We start from the raw sequence: 17,707 nt of genomic DNA on the forward strand, positions 1-17,707 counted from the left end.
TGCTTCTAAGAAAACCAGTCTCCCTTGAGGCATGACAAACACTCAGCTATCAATCAAGTGTGCAGAGTTAGAGAAGTGACCACTAAGCCTGAATATGCTCACGTTCATGCACACAATACCAGGGTTTGCAGCGGAAGTAGGCTCTGTCTCCTCACCCACCAATTTGCTTTCAATCTCTGACTTATAGTTCCAGGTTTGGCTTGTCACATCAAACAGTAGGAACCACATTCCTCGTGTTTCAAACTCAAAATGGGTATTTAAGATGATCAAAACTGACAGAAACACAGGGCAGTTTGTGAAGAACTTACATGCAGAGATTTCTAGCAGACATTGAGTTGATCAGGACTCAAGCTTTAATGCATAACTTGCATTATGAGAATCAGCAACCTGTGTGACATTAAAACAGCTCATGACAATGTCAGGACACCGTGCCTAAAATAACATCTGAGAGTTAGAAAATTAAGCGTTTGGTTTCTTTCTATTTTTAAACTTGAGTTTTCTTCCTTTGTACCTGACAGTTAAAAACATACAGAATTAATAGTAAAAAAATGTTTGCATTATAAGCAAAAGCAAGGTGTGGTGCATTATTTTTTAAACAAATGCCAATCAATGTCTTTTATAATTGAGGTAGAATAAATTTAAAGCATCAAAAATCCAGTTATTTTGGAAATCTAAAGTTCTTAAAGAAGTAGGAAATAAAAAAATGTTCCTTAGCTATAAGAAAAACATGTATTTTACCCAGTTGTAGTCAACCCTGTTGGTATAACATGGTTTCCCTCTCAAAGTGCCTCTACAACACTACGCATTGGTACTTAGAGATTATCCAGTCCTGTAATCATGATTATCACTGCAAAAGCTGAAATTGGCACTGAAATAAGAGCAGCCAGAAAGCAAGAAAAAAAAAAACAAATGAAACACCTGCACGCTTTAGCATTCATCAAGTATTATTGTTTTCACAGGTCTTTCAAATTAGTGGAAATGACTTTTTGACCATCTGTGTTTCTCACTTGTCTATCACTGTAGAGAGCTGTGCACCCCCCCTCCCCCAGTGTACCTCTCTTTTACTTTGGTTAAGCAAAAGCACTTTGATCCTGAGGAAATAAAAGCGTTTCATGCTTCTCAGCTTGAAAAACCGTAACACCATCAGCATCTGAAGTTCCTACAGCACTGATTAGGTAACACGCACTGTAACAATCTTACACAGAAAAGCAAAGAACTGAGTGTTTTTCCCTGCGAGGTGGTTAATGTATATATTACAGGATTGTTTTGTTTTCATGCATTTGACAAAGTAAAGAGAGTTTAGTCCCAATATCTGTCTGTGTCTCTGCAGAAGGCAGAGATGTAAGGATGAAGATGTAAGACTCAGTGGAACACTCACTCTTCTTTTCCCCTTCAATATTAAGCCCTCACAAACTTTTTTATTAGATTGTTTTACTGCTTTCATAGAAAAATTGAAGAGGATAATAAAAGTAACTTCTTTGTAATGTTTAATATTTGTTACAATACTTTAAAATTCAGTTAAGGAGGTGTTATTGAAACTTGCCCAGTCCCTTTGCTTAGACCTCAGATGCATAAAAATTAATTTTTAGTTCTGTGTCTATCGATGAGATTTTTTCACAGACAGCCATACTTGGGACTTAGTATTTTCACCAACAAGATGCATTTCAAATTAGTCTCACTGTTCTATGAACTGCAGGAGAAATGGAGGAGGGAGGACTTTCATTTCAATCTGATGTAATGTTTTGAGTCAACACAAAACATTTTTTGTTGCTTTTCAAAAAAAAAAAAAATCATATTCAGCTGTGAGTCCCAACTATTTTATTCTGGCTGTTACACTGAAAAAGATTCATTAATCACTCAGAAGTATGCTGCTGTACACTACAAGATGAGTGGCCATTTGATTTTGCACTTCTCTGGGTGAAGAGAAAGGGAGAGACAGTGCATTTCTCCTCCATATCCTTTTTTTTTTTTGGTTGTTTGTTTTGTGAGCACATTGTTATTGATACCTGCCAAAACCAACAATATGCCATAGCAGTATCGTGCGCTGCTTATTATGTTATCGTACATCCTGCCCTTCAGTTCCTTATTCGACCTAAACCAACAAAGGAAATGTTCGTTCAATGTATTTGCAGTTGTAGTTCGGAGTTCCTGCTTCTCTGTGCTTGCTATCTGCATGTTTACTTCTTTGTAAAATACATAGTCACTGATGCCAAGGTTGTGCTGGGCATCTGACCTGCACTGTGTAACAGTGCACTTCAAGTACTTGAAGTACTTGAACGTAAAACGTGGTTTACAAGCCTAAGTTTCAGGATATATATTGTATAACCCCAATTCTCAGCCATTTCTGAGAATTAAAGAAGTTTACTCTGTTGAAGAAATCCCTTTCAAATCTCAAAAGCTTTTCCAATATGAATTTTCCAACCTCAGAGTGATCCTTATCATTTTAACTGACGTGAAGTGATTTTAACTCGATAGTACTAGGATTTAATGCTTGTTTTGCACAGGTGTAACTGAACATACTGAATATGCAGCAGTGGGAAATAACATCTGTTGAACTCTGTATTGTGTCCACAACTGCTGAAGGACAGAAAACTAAGTAATGAATCCCATCTTTTGAATTAACAAACACGAAAGTGCGGAGCCACATTCTCATGTCTGGGATACCAATGTGAACTAAAAGAAATTATACAGCCTTAAGAACAATACCATGGCACATGTAGCAGATCAAATTCAACAATTCTTTATGATGAAGTTAGCATCCAGGGTGAAATTCAGACTTAATTCATCATTTCCCTACAACTTCAAACACCAGCAGAAACAAACTGTGTATCCCACCACAATTAGAAATGGAAAACAATGTGTTTAATGAATAACCATGCAATTTCTTAAATAACTGTGAAATTAAGTTTTACATCCATTAAGATTGCACTCATTTTCTTGCAAATTTTTCCATGCCTTTTCTGATCTAATTTCATTTTCTGGAATCTGATGCAGGAATAAGACGTCCCAGATGAGAACAATAAACAAACAAAACCTGAGGAAGAAGTAGCCTTTTTTATTTGTTAACGCAACTAAGAGCTGTTATGCTGTTATCTCCCCAATGAGAACAGCCTTGTGTGGTCAGCTGATGGACAAGCTATAATGATTTTATGATTTCATGGCTTGTTTTCTTTTTCAACTAATCTAGGGATTAAAAAAATATAGTTTCTCAATAATCTTAAAATTGGAGTGTGAAATGCAAAGAATTAAGAACCTGACAGAATGAAGTATGTTCTGTGCTTACTATGGGGAAAAAAAAAAACAACCAAAATCTTTTTAAAAGCCAGACATTTAGATTAGGAAAAAACATCCAAGCCAGCACACCTCTACCATTCCTTTGGATGATCATAAATTCAGATTCTGTGTTTTTTTTTGTTTTCAGCCCATGTCTTTGCAGAAAAGAGCTCTACATGCATGTTTGATGTACACTATTCTATGACTTTTCTGCACAATTGTTTTCTCAGGCTTGTGCTGATTCTTATGTCTAGATTTCTTGTTCCCTTCTGTTTTCCAAGCTTCAGTTTTCCACAAGGTGTTTGTAGTCCAGAGAAATAGTGCCGGAGCCTGATGGTGGCACTGTCACTAAAGGGAAAACTGGGCATATCACTTGATACTTGGAGATGGCTTTTCAGCAGGGTGGATTTGCAGCACCTCTCACTTTAAGGGCCTGGAAACACCGATTAAGTGTCCTGAAGAGAGGAAAAAAACCTGACAACAAACCAACCCAAGAGTCACAGCTTGAGCCTTTTAGATGACTGGCATTGTTTCCTGTCATGCATCTATGGATGTACGAATACATCTATGACTTGCAGTCTTTCAGGACAACTGTTGCAGCAAGGGAAAATGCTGCTTCTTAATGCTTTCCTCATCTCTTCCTTCATGTGGCATTAATTTAATGGTGAGAAGGGCGGAGAGCTGAGAAAGCTTCAATCTCCACCACCAACATCAGAACATGAAAAAGGGGCAGGCAACTAACTACAGGGTGTTTTTCCCAGGGGAGGCTGAAATCCTCGAGACTTTAGCTTTACATGTCGCTACTACATGGTTTTCAGCTCCAGACAAAACCTTCCTATGGAGCTCCTGAAAGGTGGAAATGCTGTTTCTGCTGTTTCTCCATTGTTTGTCCAGTGAAGGCAGACTAATATGCACCAGCTACAAGTCTGGCTCACCTGGTGTAAGGAAGTCAAGCTCAATCTTGTTGATGTATATTTTGCCATTTTGTAGCCCTCACTAAATTCTGCAAATGTATTTCCCACGCTACTGTGCATGCACGTCAGATAAGCATGGTGATATAAGCTCCTCCAGTCATCACCAGTCTCTAGATCTCAAAAGGGGCCCAGGAAGAGAAAGTTTTATTAGCATACTCTACACATCCCATAAATAGATAGCTTCACCCAATGCTGTTTTCAACCTGTCTCTTTTCCAGAGCAGTCATTTTTGAGCAAAACAAAACCAAACCCAAAAGAGAGCACAAAAGAAAAAAGAAAAAAAGAAGAAACATTATCTCACTTGGTTTTGAGTCATCCTCACCAGAATCCTCAGGGAGCAGAAGAGCAAACAAGACTATGTTCAGAATGTTCCCGTTCCTAAGCTGGGCTAAAACAAATACACTGGAGCAAGTAAAAACACATTTGAAACAAATCCAAAAGCAAACCTACTCCATAAAAACCAGGACACTGACTGGGGCTATGAGGCAGCCAGCAAAAACAGGAGATTTTCTTTTAAACCTACAGGCTGTACCTCTTGCACAGATAACAGAAATGGATGTCTACAAGTGCTGCTCTGCCTTTGACAAGTACTGTGTTAATAAAAGCACCTACTTAACTCCAGACAACGTCTCTCTGTATGAATTTGGGTGTAGCAGCTGCCTTTAGGGATCTAACCGACTCAGCAAAGACCACACAACTCAGCTCATGAGCTTCAGGCTGCATCCCACATCGAGGTCTACCAGAGTTACTGCCTCAGAATCAGGCATCCAAGTAAAGATCATGCTGGCAGTGTGATGAGCATGTACCAGTTAGTATTTTAATTGGGTACCAGATGTTCAGCTGAGAGCATAAAGGGAACATGTAGACCCATTACAGCTACAACTATGTGGGCTGGCATGGGAGATACATGTGTTTTGAAGAGGCCAGGAAGAGGATAACTTTCTTCTTCACCACTGAAATAATGAAGTGAGTTGCAAGAACACAACCTAAGTGACTCCCTTCTCGATTTTGGGGCTACTTCCAGAAGTATTTTTCTTTATGAAAGAAAAGCTGATCAAGCACATTCACTGTCTGTGTATTTCAGTATTTCACATAGTGGGCTGGCAACTGGCTTGCTCAGTTCTCATTTGAGCTTTGAAGAGACTACTAGGTCATATCAGTAGCCAGTGTGAAAAAGCAGTGGAGGCTTCAGTGAAGCTGAAAGAGCTATTTTTGATTTACACAAGCTAGGGATACTTCCTGGTTAACAAAACACATGAAGAAAGAAGGTGTGGCATTCGGTGGTCACAGTTTAGTCTCCACAATCATTGCAATTGCAGTAAATTTTTAAGCAGCTTCCCTTACATTAGTTAATATTTTCATTAATTTTATGAGCTATCAGTAAGTGTAATTTATTTCAAGAGTCATTTTGCTTTCCTTAGAATCCTGGTGTGCATGCAAAAAATGGACTGCAACAGCCCTCCTGACCTCCATCCTGAATACGACATCATTTGTTGTGGAAAAGCAATTAACAAGAAGCAATGAAATCTGATTTCTTTAATCTGTGCAGTGATGAAAGCTTCCCTGTTGTGTGCTTGTCTTTCTGGAAGCACTCAGTACTGCCACTAATCCTTTACATTCTTTAGAGAGTGCTCATTGATTTAACTCCATCAAATGTAATTATGTTGTCGGCAGGTATGCTTGTCATGCACTCTGCTGGCATACCTTTGAGGACATTGAGTAATTTCTCCAGAACAAAGAAGGATAAGAAGAAGTCATTTAAAACTGTGTTTCTACACCTTTCTAGATACCTTTAGCCTTACTTTCGCTGCTTCTAACAAGTATTGTACCTGGATGGAAGGAGGTAGAAACAAACCATTCTATAGGGACCCTACAAGTCCCCACATCTAAATTAAACAAACAAACAAACAAAAAACCCAAACAAAACACAAGACAAGAAAACAGCCAATTGCACTAAAAGGGTGAGGGTTTGAAATCTGAACCTTAGCTCTGTTTCTTAGATCAAAACTATTGGTAATGTGTATCTACCATCTACTTCCCACATGGAAGTCAAGTTCTTATCTTCTGCTTCTATCTATAGCAGGCTGTGTGTAATATACCTTGCTTTACATCTCCTGGCACTAGTAAGGAAATCATATCCTGCATCACATGCACACGCAGACACGTTGAAAGTAGTATTTCTACTTCTAGCTTTATGCAACCAAAGACAGACTAAATTTTGAGAGCCACTGTAATGCATGAATGAGAAAAATACTTTCTCCTCTTTAAAAAAGTGGAAAAAAATGACAGGATTTTAGAGGAGGTTAAGATGCAGCTGTATTTCCGGCATTATTTGGAAAGGAAGCTAAGAAAGATGTGAAACCTGCACCTAACATTCTGGAAAACCCTTCTTCAGCAGCCTGCCTTGCTTGCTGTCGCAGACATGGAGCTCGCAACAGCTTCCCCGCATGTGGTGGGGCAATTACATCACAATCAACAAATCAGGAACAGTTTAGATTGAATTCCAGGCCCTCAGTAAGAGGCGAAACCAGTCCCACTGTTGTCAGGGGAGCACCTAGTTTACACTGATACAATGAAATCAGAACTTACCTCTGAAGAACCTCTTGCCAAGATTTCGTTACTATTCATCATCACAAATAGTGCTATTAGATTTCTTTGGGGCTATTTTGCACCTGCAAAGAGCAGCTCTGCCTACGTGGGGCACTTGCAGGCAATAATCCCTCTGCTCATATACTATGCACAGTGATCTGGGACATCCAGAGAGGAAATGTATCTCCTCGTCTTCCTGCTGGCTACAGAATATTTTTTCTGTGCTTCTTAGGCTGAATGTACCACTGTGATGCCCATCAACCCATCATGTAGGGAAATCCTTTGCATCAGTGGTTATGTGATGAAGTCTCATCACAGAAGGTTTCCTGCCCCATGCCTTGGATTGAGGATAGGTACGTGGCGCAAACTATTTTTAGAAACCTGATTACAAATCTGTAGGTGTCACAGAAGGCACTACACACACACACTGCAGCACTGAAGTTGTGTCTTAGTGAGGGAAGGCTCTGTCTATAAGAAAAGGGACCTCCCTAAGAAAACTTGCAGTTGTAGTTTGAAACTGAAATCAGTTTAAAAATCTCAGCCTTCGTGACCTCCAAATGCTTCCGGGGAAGTCCTGATTGTATATATTTTCAAGGCAACTGGAGCACACTTACTTGTTTGTGGCACGGTATACCAGTTGCACAGGTAAATAAGTGATTTTAATAACTAAGGTAGCTGTTTTTCTGAACATTAAAGGAAAAAGGAAATCTATTTCTGTAATAAAGTCCATAGTGTTATAATGATAGCTGTGCCCCTTTATTTGGATGTGAACATAACAGTCTGCTTTTTAATATACAGTCATCCTATGATGTTTATTCTGCCGTAAATGCTTCCTTCCCACAATGAAATGTTGTTTCAACTTCACAGCAGAGTCACAAGAAAGTGAAGTGATCTGCATCCTCATAGTCAAGTAATGTGTCTTCCCTACCAGCATTCTAAACACTAATGAAAAGATGATTCAAATTATTTTCATTGGTCCATCCAGCAACACCTGATTTTAAAACCACGACCCTGTCTAGCTGTATCACTGACATAAATTATTTAAATTTTTCATATTGCCATTTAGATTTGACATCAATCCTTCCCCATCTACTCATATGCAAAATGTTTTAAAGTAAAGTAATTTGCCAAAATGGGAACCATATGAGTTTCTCTATGCAGCCAGTAAAAATTGCAGGGATGGTGTATGTGGTCAATGAAAAAGTTTAAGCAGCAGTGTGGCAGGCATCTTGGAAAGGCCCTCTGAAATTCCTGCTCCTGCCTTCTCTGGTGGCTTCATAATTATGTTGCAGAGCAGACTACTGGGACATACGCAAGTCACAACAGCTTTGAGCAACCCATAATTTGCAGCATAATAATAGTAATGTAGCTGTATAATGAAAAAGCTTTTTAGGCCCACTGGTAAGAACTGATTCATTACTGAAGTCAGACATTTTCATTAATGTTTAGATCAGGAAAAAAACATGTGGGTAACTGCTTCACAGAAGAGAAGTTAGAAAGTAAACTGTTGCTGCAGTGCAGCTTCATTGCTAAATTACTGACTAAAGCATTCAGTTCAGCAAATATATAACCAAATTATTTGCTCGTTACTGCTAAGCTTCAGCTTCTGGTAAAACTAATTAAATGCCCTCACAGAACTGAAAAAGTTACAGTAAGGAGCAAGTTGTCTGATAGGCCTGCATTTATAAACTGACCTAGCTTCGTTGACCCTACCTGAAAGGTGCCAGTTTACATTGGCTAAAGATCTAAGCTTTGCACAGAAGTAAAGCAAACCAAGACAAAGTGTGCCTGTTTGCAGAGGTGCAGCTCAACCGGGTAGTCTGGTCATACTATAGTTTCTATGAGGCATCTCGGTAATATTTCCGGCTCTGATGACTTCAGCTAAAATTTTGCAGAATTTAATTTTTACAAAGATGAAAAAAAAAAAAAAAAAAAAAATTTATCCAGAACAAAACCAGTACAGCACCAGCATTATTTTTTTCCTTGTTCAGAGGCCCCTAGCATTCAAAAAGAAACATGTCTGTAAGATCTGATCGGTACCTTATTCAGTTTCCATGTTGCCTGAGGATGCAATGAGAATTATGAAGCTTAATATTTCATTAAAAGATTAGCAGAAGCATCAACTTGCTGCACTAGAGAGTAAATGAAAACTGAGATTCCATGATGCAAAGATAAGAGTACACAATTTTCTTGAATGCCACAAGCACTTTTCTCAATGGTGTCTTTCATCAGTAAAGAGTGTTATTTCAGCACACATTATGGAAAACCCAGCACTAGATCAATAACTGACATCTGCATCCTTTTGGGGCACCCCAGTAATGCCACACTGATTTAGAGTTGCTATGCAGTTGTTGCAATCCTGGTTCAGAGCAATCCCTACCCCTGCAGAAGAGGAGGCTCCAAAGCATGCAGAGCAATGGTAAGATGTGCTGCATGCTGAGAAGCTGGGACTGTACAAGCTGTCCTGCAGAAGCCCTTCCAACTGGCACAAGATAAAGCAGCCCTGTAGCTATTCTAATTTGCATTGAGGGGTGGCTCTGTGCCAGGTACTGGATCTGAAAAAGCCTGAACTCAACAAGTTGAGTGTTGAGCCTATAATGCTGAAAAGTAATATTCAGGCAAAAAAAAAAAAAAAAAAATTCAAAGCAAAGAAAAGGTGGTTATCCAAGTTTAACTCAGAATATTAGGCCATAAAATGAGCTCTGTATAACACTTAGTTAAAACAGAATACCTGTGGGATTGTAAATCTTTTGCCTTGAAGTGTAGCATGTTGGCATGGAGAGCAAATGCTATTGTGGAAGAGTTATTTCATTGCATGACAATTGAAATAAATGTTGTGGAAGCATTTACACATGTTTCTTTGGATGTTACCATTCCCTCTACTTTGATAAGATGCAGGCAAAATAGCTTTCATAACTTAAAATATCTCTTTTCACTCATATTTTTTATAAGCCCTGTAAAATTGAAAGTACAATATGTTTCCTCACTGCAATCAATCTCTCTTATGCTCATGTTATTGCCAGAAATACACAGAAACACCTGGTTTGCTAGTCTGGGATCTTGCATTCAGGCTAAGATCTTGCCACTATTTTCTATCAGCTTAATAATTTATTTAAAACACACACATGCATACACACATACACACGCACACACATACGTATGTACAGTGTACTCCTATATATAAAATTGCATGAAATTGGTATCATTTTGGAATAACAGGAAAATATTTAAGATGCATTCTTTATTTACCCAGATGAGGGTTAATTACCAGAAACAATATGTATCATAGAACATTCCTGGGAGTAGAACTATGACCAGAAATTAAGTATGCTCATTTGTTTTCAGGGTCTCAGGAACTACCTCATTTATCGCCTCATTTACTAATTAAACAGTGAATTTTATAAATATTTTTGATGAATAGCAAAATGTGGCCCTCTCACCTTCAATTAGGTTGTTTTGAAATACATCCTAAAGAATTCAACCACACTATATCTAGAACAAGCCAAACTTCTTCTGGACAGTTTCCCTGATGGGAGACAGCTCTTTTTACAGAAATGATTTTCATAAATATATTTACATATTTTTAAATGAAGATAGGGAATGATTTGCTTAGCAAAAAATACATTGGAAGAAAAAACTAAAACATGCTTGCTCTAATCTCCATTTTTCATCATGAAAAGATGATCCTCTCCCACTTAATTCTAATCACAGTGAGATACACAGCTAGAGGATCCAGGCTTCAGTTCATTCCCAAAGCCAGAGTAAACCCTCCAGAATTAGATACACCAAGAAGGCCTTTCCACCGCCTCCTCTTCCTCCCTCATTCCACACAAGTTGGAAAAAAAAGCGTCATAATTTCTGTTTCTACGTAAAAGTCAGCTGGTATTTTGCATATGGAGGATGCTTCTGCTGCGAAAATTGTCTTCTGGGAGAAAAGAAACCTCCATGAGCAGCCAAACCTAGCTGTTCAGCATTGTTGGCGTATGATTTCTCAGGGGACTGGTAGTAAGCCCTTTCTCTGCTTCTCAGATATAGAGTATTCATCCTTCAGTAACCTATTTTTCAGCTTTTGGACTCCCAGGAAGCCACAAAAGACATTATACAGTATTAAGAATTCGATTTTTCTTTTTATTTTACTCATCAGGAAATTATAAATAATAAAGCATTCTTCTTTAATGTGAAGTTATTTTACACTGTTTAGAAATTTCTGCTCCCTCTAACACTGAGCTCAGATTCAAAATAGCAACTTCAAATAGGCACCAGCATTTTGAATCACATTGAAAATTACAGTAAAATGAAACAAATAAGAAAATACAGTTTCAGAGCTATTTTGAGCATTAAAAAAAAAATAACCTGCAAATTTAAAGATCAAAGAATTTGACTTATGACTAACTGGGTTTTAAATCCAGACTTTTCAGCTAGAAATTTTAACTAGTTCTAAAATTCTGTTGCAATTAAACATAAATAAATAAATAAAGGGTAATTCTGAGACTGCCAAGACCCAGAAATTCTCAGCAGGTTATAGATCATCATTCTTTTGTTGCCCTCAACTTTCTGTTAAAAAAAGAGATGTTAAAAACATCATAATACTTTAAGTACTGTTTGTTTGAGAGGAGCAAAATGTGCTCACTATATTTGACTTCTATTTGGACACCATGATGTAGAAGTCCTCTCTCAGAACTGGCAAACTAAATGTCTTTAAAACCTGTCTGCAAAACCCACACATGCCAAAACTCACGCAGTATATAGCAAGAGAGAAAGTTTTCCATAACCTTTGTGGTTTGATGGCACTTGGAAATAAAATACCAATTCTAGTTTCTGAACCAACCTAACATCTTGTCTGAACACAATGAAGTCAGTGTGGAAGGTAGGTAATTTCTTGTAGCCAGTAATTTATCTGGTAATTAAGTCTTTTGTTTTCTTCTCTGAAAATGACATTCAAGCCACATTCAATTTTAATATGTACATTAATTATTACGAACTATTTCAAAGATGAGATTCATCCCTATCAGCAAGCTAATAATTTCACCCCTGTTTTCCACTCTTCTTCAGTCATTCCTGATGTTAATGGATCACATGGTATTTCTGTTTCCATACTCGACAAAGGGAGCAAGACTTTCATAAAATAGAGTAGGAAGATCAAAAACATTCATAGAAGAGGTGCCCGTATGGATTGTGAAATAGGCTTCCTGATCATTCCCATGGAAGCAACAACAAACATAAACAATCACTCCAAAACCAACAGATTTCCATCAAAACTGTTTTTGATGTGAAGATGAGTCTTGATAGAGCTACTTTTGTGTGTTTTGTACATTAAGAGTTTCAACACGTGGCCATAATCTTGTGAATCTGCTACAGATAACGGTACTTGCTATAAACTACACTCTGCAGACATATTGTGTTCTTTTTGAGGCAATACAGCTCTCCTTTTTAAGAGGGAAGATCATGGTGCATGATGGCCTGTGCAGTACTTGGTGCAATATACAGTTCAGCCAAGAAGAGAAACTAGAAAGATGGAGCAATCCAGCCATAAATCCCATGAGGTACTTTCATAAACTTCAAAGAGCCAATTTATTTACCTGTCCAAATAATTTGTTCCTAGATTAAAATACTGAAAATAATCTTTCATTTTAATAACTGAAATGTTCATCAAGAGCCAACCCCTTTTTTTATCAGTTCTTTTTTTTTTTGCAGTATTTCATGTTTTCCTTCACTCAAAGAGTATTAAAAACATAGTGCTCCATGAAGAGCTCTTTTTTCCATTTCAGTGTCCAAAAAGAAAAAAATAAAAGCATAAAAATGAAGATCAGCTTGATCCAAATTTAAAAATAAAAAAAAATTCTTTCTTCGAAATGAAAACCTGCCAAAAACATTCCTTACCTAATAAACATTTTGTTAAATTCCAGGAAATAAAAAATTACATTTGGCAAATCTAACCTTACTCTCTTCAAAAATCCACAAAACTTCCTGCAAACCTGAAGAGTTTTATCATAGATGTATCAAATCAAACATACCGATCTTCCTGATTAACCTTACTCTCACACCAACCCTCCACTTTCAGACACTTCTTTTAGTTTTGGCCAGTATCATGGATGTAATTACTAGGAAACTGTAGTTTTGGAGAATAAGAAAGAGGGTAGGGTTTTTTGCAACCCCAACGAAAGGGTTGCAAAAAAAAAGAGAGAGCAAAGGCTCTCTCTTTTGTTACTACAAAGTAACAGAAAGACTTACATAGCTCTACAGTATCTTTTGGACCTGCTCAGTCATATTTTGCACTGCTCGTGAATCCTACTTAACAGAAAATGAACATTAAATACTTCTCCAAAGCCTCTTGAAGTCAACCTAAAGACTCCAAATGACATCACTAAGCACTGATCAGGCTCTTTGGCATCTGAAGTTGGAAAGATCTGTTGCTCTTTTCGCCAGTTCTGACAAAATCTATTTGAATCAAATGTTGTACATCCAAATGGACAGCAAATATCTGATAAAGAAAAAAAAAAGGTATGTTTTCATTTATATTGTATTTCTTAGGTCGTCTCTACAGGTTTATATCATGCTGCATTTTGCCAAGTTGGCATTTGCATCAGTTCAAATAGTGAGTGCATCCAGTTAAAAGTTCTGAAAGAATTAGAAACAGATTGGGTTTTTAAAATATTTAGAAATTTGCAAATCCAAAGACATCACCAGCTACTCAGTCTCTCTATACTTTTTCTCTCTTTATTTCCTGTAACACTGTCATAATGACAAACATAACTCTGCCATGATCTCTGCTAAAACAGAGAATGAGATCGTGGGACTAGAATCATAGCAAAGAGAACAGCTTAACATTGCCCATTCTCCAAGGTGTCATTAGAAGTATTGTTAATGTTTGAAGAATAAGAATTACTACTTTTGCTTGTAAGGAGCAAACTAGAGCTGTGAGAATTATGTAACAGGCATCCTCTTTCATTTTGAGGATAATAGTTTTTGCAGTAAAAAAGACCTCAAAATGGTAGTGAGCTTGGATGTGACTAGGAAACCAAAACTTGCATTTCACACAAGTCCACAGGTAAGTTCAACCTGATCACTTGTGATCATACTAAGGTTGCACATGCCACCCGTCAAAGCCAGAAACATTCTAAGTGTCAGCCCAAGATTTCAGTTTGAGGTTTTGTCCCAGAACTTCACACAGCTGCTCTGCACTGCCACGTGGGAGATGAGGAAGTTTTAAGTAAAGATCCAGAAATTTAAACAGAAATCAAGGCACAAATCCAAGCACAAGGTTTCACTGGCTGGAATTGTCTGAATTCAGGAATGTATATCAGCTTCAGTGTTTGGCCAGGGTTTGGCCTTGTCAGGACTGTAAACCCCTCACAATCATCAACCCCAAATTTGTAGTATCAGTCATGAAACAGTGTAGTGTGATATAAAGCATTAGGAAGATTTTAGGGTAAGGGTCAAACTTTAGATCTTGAGCTTTCTGGAATCTGGTGATGAATTTGGCGACAGATTTGTCCTCTCTTTTTCACCTAAAATCTTATCACCTTAAGTGCTACTAATTTAGGCAGCTGTGTTTGGAGAATAGTTGAAGACAGGCTACAGTCATGAGAAACTGATATAACTGGAGAAGGGCATCAGGCAGAATGAGGACTTCCCTTTGCTGTTGCACACACCTCAGAAACAAAAGAAAACACCAGAAACAAAACATTTAGCAATAACCTGATTTCCATCACTACATTCATTTTGAAAGTGATTTAAACAGCAGTAAAACCTATCCAATGCTTTGGCAATGTCTGGGTGCTTCTCTGAGCTTGAGTAACAGGGCCCACCTCCAGAAGGCTATAGAGCTATTTCCTTACTGGCCTGAGCTCTTTGCTGATTTGTCAGCAGGGAGCCCCCCCTACTTTTCCTTAGTGCTTTTCTTGAGCACATTCATCTGATATAGTGGACTCAGGGAAAGTGTCTCCCACAGGCTGGGTAAACATTTCTCCAAGCCCATCAAGCTGGCTTGCTGCAGTGAAAAATCTTTGCAGGTGGAGAACAAGGGCAGAGCTACTAGCAGAGCCACAGCACAAATGTGGGATCTGCTCCTCCCGTGGCAGAAATCTGATGAGCAATTTGCCCCATCTGGCTAGTCTTTGTGTACACCACAACCAGATCCTCTGCTCTGCCCTTTCCCAAGGGAAAAGAAACCTGTCTTCAGTGGGATGGTTGGTTAGCCTACAGACCTTGAAGCTAAGTCAAGGGGTGGGCTTCAAGGCACTTGAGTTCCTATTAGTCGTGCAGAGCACCCTGATCATGGCTGCTTATGGGGCCAGCACAACTCAGCTACCTCATTGCAACCTTCCTCCCACCTTCTGCCTGGCTGCTGTGATGATCAAGCCTGAGTACCTGAACTGGAAATAGAAAATGTGACGGATGGGGTGGCCCAATTGAGCAGCATAGGCCAGGATTCCCACCAGAAAGTGAAGCAATGATAGCAACTGGAAAGAGAAACAACAGCCAAGCTGAGTCTGTCCCCCAGCAGGAGAGAAAGTGGGAAAGAAGTGCCTTCCTCGCTTACAGCTTTCCCTGAATGAATCAGGTGAAGAAGGGCTTGGACACACCATAACCAGGGTTTGAACACTGGCTCCAAAGCAGAGATATAGTCCTCTCACATCGTTCTGTAAGAGCTGCCTTGCATCATTGCCACAGGCATAACAGTTTTCCCTTGCCACTGCATGCTACCTCAGAGTTTCTCAGGTGGGAATCCCTACATCTATGGTGGTACCTGCCAGGACAGGAACATAATCACAAATTATAAGGGGTGACACCACATCACCCAAACAAACAGAAGGAAAGAGCATGTCAGAAAACTAGCACGTACTAGGAGAAAAAACAGACTTGGGCAGGTTTAGCACGAGGGTTGGTGAATCACTATACCTTTCCATGCCAGAGCATGTTTAAATATCAGATAAATTTTGCTTGTAGTGCATATATTAGTTGCTGTTCAGTGCAGTGGAGCAAGAATACAGCAGCTTTTCAGCACCATTAAAATAAAGCCATTAGGGAAAAGATCTTGCCTCCTTTCCGCCTTCAGAGCAGCAGCTCATCGTGCAAAAGGTCTCACTGCTTGCATGAAGGATGCTTGTTGCTCCACTGGCACCTGAAGCAGTACCATGGTGCTGAGTTAATGACAAAAAACAGCCAAACAGGCCCTGCTGGTTAGCGTGTCCTCCTGCCATGGAGCAGGGATAAGATTTACTGCTCAGAGATGATAAAGCTGCAGAACTGTAGCAGAGGATGGAGCTCCCATTCACTCAGAGCTGGCTGCTCAGGCTGGGTTCTTCAACATACAAGTTAGTGGGTCCTTTTTTCATATTTGTAAGCTAGGATGAGGGGAGGGAAGGCAAAGCAGAGGGAAGGGGAGGTCAAGGAAGATCCCAGCAATCATGAGTCACCAGGGTCTGATACTTATTTAGCAAATAGCATGAATCTAATTGCTGCAGAGGCAACAGCTGCTGTGAAACAGCATGAGACAGCATGCTTTTCATCAAGCTCAGCAGGGTGTACAGTAAAAGCTCAACGGGGGAATATGGTGAGGGACTTTTTACAAGGGCATTTAGTGACAGGACAAGGGGGAATAGCTTTAAACTGAAAGAGGGTATGCTTAGGTTAGTTTTTTGAGAACAAGTTCTTCCTGTGAGGGTGGTGAAGCACTGGAACAGGTTTCCCAGAGAAGCTGTGGCTGCTCCATCCCTGGCAGTGTTCAAGGCCAGGCTGGATGGGGCTTTGAGCAACCTGGTCTAGTGTAAGGTGTCCCTGCCAGTGACAGAGGGGTGGAACTGGATGATCTGTAAGGTCCCTTCCAATCCAAACCATTCTACAGCTATATGATTCTATGCTATGTTTACCTGCTCCTGCCCTGTTGTTTCATGTGGCAGAGAAGAAAAGCATCTCTGCACTCTAATGCTGCCAAACAAATGCACAGCCTGGCACATCCAGGTGAGTTATCAGTGCAAATGTCCTCCTTCTCATCTGCTCTCCAAAATCCTGACAGGCTGTGATGGTAAGCCTCAAAAAAGACTGCTCATAATGAACTCCAATTTAATAAGCAATAATTAAGCTACTTTTATTTTTTCCTGACTTCCTCATAATCAAGTTGGTCTTGTCCTGAAAGCAATCAGTGACAGCACCATCACAGTCTGGATCAGGTTCCTGTCCTGTTTCTTACTGGGATTGTTTCTGAGGCAAAGATGAGGGTTTCATGATAAGCCTGCTGCTCTTGAGGATCTCCAAAGGCTGTCAGACCAACACTGCTGGGAGCTTCATGGTAACACAAACACCACTGAAACAGCTTTTGAGGCCCATAGCTATACAAAACACACACATATACAAATCCCCAAGAAAAGAAAACACTGTGTTCTGTCAGCACTGGTTAACACCACTGCCGAGAGCCCAGTTTTCAGATAAACACAGTATTTGTGTTCCTACCTAGAAGTGTAAAGTGAGCCACAAGGATTAGCCATAAGCCTTTCTCTTGCTGGGTCACAAAATATCTGTGCTCCTTGAAAGCTTGGCAGCAGATGCTGACAGGGTGACTGCCAAATAGAGGTCAAAGAAGACAAAGGAAACAAATGTCTCCCTTAGAGAAAACAGGAGAAAACCCTCATACCTTGCTGCTTCTTCTCTCACATCTGTGTATAGGACCAAATGGGCTTCCAGCCCCTGAGAATGCCTGTGTCAGCATCCTTCTGTAAATTAAGAACACCACCACCCCTCCAGTGAGTGCCAAGACCTGTCAACTCTACAAATAAAACTGCTCTGCGAAAAAGCTTGCTGTTTTAGTACTTCTCTGTCTGATGTGACAAGATTGCCTTCCCATTTACTGAGTTTCTTACAAAGAAGTAGTC

Source organism: Pezoporus flaviventris, unplaced genomic scaffold (assembly GCF_033815535.1).
Source record: "Pezoporus flaviventris isolate CSIRO_AGI_PZ_B2104156 unplaced genomic scaffold, CSIRO_AGI_Pfla_v1 ptg000086l, whole genome shotgun sequence".
In the NCBI taxonomy this organism is placed as follows: domain Eukaryota; kingdom Metazoa; phylum Chordata; class Aves; order Psittaciformes; family Psittacidae; genus Pezoporus; species Pezoporus flaviventris.